The following is a 3,496-nucleotide window of genomic DNA, read 5'->3' on the forward strand; positions in this document are numbered from 1 at the left end:
GATTCAAATTTAGCTCCTCCATTCCAAAATAATTGTAGTTATAGGATTTTCAAGTGTCAACATTTCAAAAAGAAGCGGATAATTTAATGAGGTTTTCAAACATACAAGGTCAAATATAACGTTGTCTATTTAGGTCAATCCTCATAGTTCAAGGGTACTCTAAACGTGAATGCTTGTGTTTCAAAATTTCGAACGAAGTGCCAAAAGAGCCTCTACTCGCCCGAAACCGCGTGAGACCAATGTTTGGTAGTACAAGGAAATTACTTTTCTAATAACTCCGACCCGTGAAACCTACCGGCCCAACGTCCAAAGGTCTAAACCGGGGTAGGTTTCTAGCTTCATCTAGACGCCACGCAACCGCATCCGAAAAACATTCATACCCAATGGCCGCCTAAGCACACATGCGCGCGCCCGAAATCGCTCCCGCCCACTATTTGGGACACCTGGGATTCCCATCCTACCCCCGACCCGCAGTAGGTCCGAAATTTAAGAGGGGGGCAAAGTTTGTACTTTCCCCAAATTTCAAACAAGCGCGTCCCATCTTCTGTTCAAAAAAGCCAAAAACAAGCGCGTCCCAGACCGAAACATTGTTCCCCCCCACCCGTCTGATTCCCCATTCGTACTCCGTGGGCGCCAAAACTACCCCTCCACCAGCCACGAAACCCCGGCGTCCTCCGTCTGCCACCCCATCCCACCCATCAACTGCCGCCCTCCTCCATCACGCCGGAGCCGATACCCGGACGTCGTCGTCCACCGCAACCTCAACCACAACGCCCTCCACGGCTAGTAGTTGAAGCCGAGGCCGAGCCGTCCGTACCCGAGCCAGTTCAACCACGCTGTCCTGCACCTCACCGCTGCCGCTCCAACTTCGCCACCCTCCACCGCACCGGAGCTATTCTTGCTACGCCGTCCTTCGCCGCCTCGGATCTGCTTCCCCTCCGCCGACATACGGCCACGGCAACACAATCAACAATTTGGCCATGGGTTCGTCCAAGCCTGCACCCTCCAGAACATCGGTTTCCCCGGTAAAAAGAAGAAGATCGGCGCGACATGTGGAGGTGACCACACCGGCAACAGAAAAAGGTACTCTTCTTCCCTTATTCGTGCAAATCTTATGTCTCTGCTTGCACGGTATTCATCCCATAGAAGACACTAGTTGACCGCTTCTTCTTGATATTAGATGTTCCTAGTAACTCGCGATGCACAAGGTTTCTCCTCATATACTATTTCACCTTAGCTAGAGGTCCGTCGCCCCCCTGAATTTCAATTTCTGGCCAGTTGATTCCTAATTAACGGAAGCATTCCCCGGCGTAACAGGCGCTAGTACGCCTATTACGCCGGGGAAGCAGCGCCTTGGTGTTTTTCTTAGGGGCGTGTGCGTCCTAGAGCTACTGGCGCCCGATCTGGAGGTCGGCCGGGATTAAAGGGATGGCCTGGGGGCGCTGCCAAGCATGGCGGTGGTGTGAGGTCGATGGGAGGGCGGGGCGGCGGAGGCAGGGGTCTGGGCCGGTGGTCACTGGCAGTTCGAGAAAGATCGTCAACAGTGACTGGTGGGAGGTAGACGAAGGCCATCTGCCCGTTCCTTATAGATCGGACGGTTCATTAAAAAATCGACTGACCTATTTATTTTCAGTCGACTGTTATCTTAGATATGACCACATGTGGTGGTGTGCTGGTGGAGTACCTGCATTTCCTGTGCTCATATATTACAAATCATACGGAGTAGAATCTAATTTTGTTTGCCATGCAATGTTGTAGAGCTATCATATGTCTCCTGTCATTTATTTTTCATCCACCTGCTATCTGCTAGTTTTACAGTGCACTAGTTCTGCACACACTTCACCCTTACTCTCACTATTGTGTTTTTATGCAAGGGTATTTCAGACTCTGTTGCCATGAGAGAAGCCAAAAAGAAAAGAGATAAGTCGCTCCAGCTTCGTGTGCGGTTAGGCAAGACACGTTACAACGCTATAAAGGGTGCAGTGTCAGCAAACGGACACGGTAAACGTAGCTCTGGAGTTGATGACCTCGCTCGCAATGAACCACCATCCCAGGTGCTTGCTTTAACTTCGCGGTGTCATATGTGGTTGCATGTTCCATATGGTGTCTAGCTTGTATTCGAAAGGCCGAAGTCGGTAAGATAAGGAAATATATTTTTTTACATGAACCACCATCCCGTGAGCACCAGAAGACAAATAGCTAGTCAGGGCACTGGCCGAGCCAGTGACAAGCCCAGCAAAGATAGGCACTACCTGGAAGCCAACTAAAAAGCTACGATGGTGGCGAAGCAGCCCGCCTCCCACCAGGCTCTCAGGTCCTAGATCATCATGCTCACCACTCCAGCCGGATGTCTAGCTTGTATTGCTTCCAATTTGGTTAAATTGCATCTGCTTAGCTTACACATTATACCTTTGAATATGACATGCCTTTCTGTTTTTGGTACATACTAGTACATCTGTGTATTAACCATGTTCTTACATCAAACTAATGTTCTTGTGTATCCCTCATCAATCACTTATGACGAGGCAGGCAGGCAAGGGGAGTACTCCTCATTTAAAGAATGCAGCGTCAGCCTCCCGACATGATTCTCAAGAAACAGAAATGCTAGATGAAGATAGTGAATGTAGCTCTGTAGTTGATTACAGCATTTCCCCTACACTAGCATCGCAGGTGCTTGCTCTAACTTGGCAGCGTGATATGTGGTTGCATGTTGCGTATGGTGTCTAGATTGTAATTCTTCCAATCTGGTTAAACTGCATGTGCTAGTCTGCTTAGCTTATACATTATACCTGTTAATGTGGCATGCCTTCTTGTATTTAGTACATAGTACATCTGTCTATTAAGCATGTCCTTACATAAAACTATTTTTTTTTTGTATCCCGCATCAATCAACATGACAAGACACCTTTAGTATATGCAGTGCGATATTAGTTGCATCTTTCATATGATTTATAGCATGCGCTGCTTCTAATTTGTTGAAATTCCATTTATGATGGGACGCTTTTAACTTGGCAGAGTCATATTGGTTGCATCTTTCATGTGGTGTCTAGCTTGCATTGCTTCTTATTTGCTGGAATGGTTTCTGCTTAGTTTACACAAACAGTTGTGAACATGCCATGCTGTCCTGTTTTTCGTACATACTCCATCCTAGTATCATGTGTTTGCCTTACATCAAAGTAGTGATTGTCAGTATCATGCATGAATGAGTTCTGAAGAGAGAATTTTATTGCTTTTTCTTGTCAGTTTTACTTGACAATTCAAAATATATAAAGCGGAAGGAAGTTAGCAAGGCAGCGGATAAAGGTGCTCCTTCCAAACGGAGGGCCTCTACAGTTTCTACTCCTCCACACCCCCAAGATGATTTGCAAGACAACACATGCATAGACACTCAACAAAACTGTGTTTATGATGAGCACGTCTCCCCTAGTGCAGCATCACCGGTGCTCCCTCTAACTTGGCATTGTTATATGTGGTTGCATGTTATGTGTGATGTCTA

This window comes from Aegilops tauschii, chromosome 6 (assembly GCF_002575655.3).
Source record: "Aegilops tauschii subsp. strangulata cultivar AL8/78 chromosome 6, Aet v6.0, whole genome shotgun sequence".
NCBI classification, from domain to species: domain Eukaryota; kingdom Viridiplantae; phylum Streptophyta; class Magnoliopsida; order Poales; family Poaceae; genus Aegilops; species Aegilops tauschii.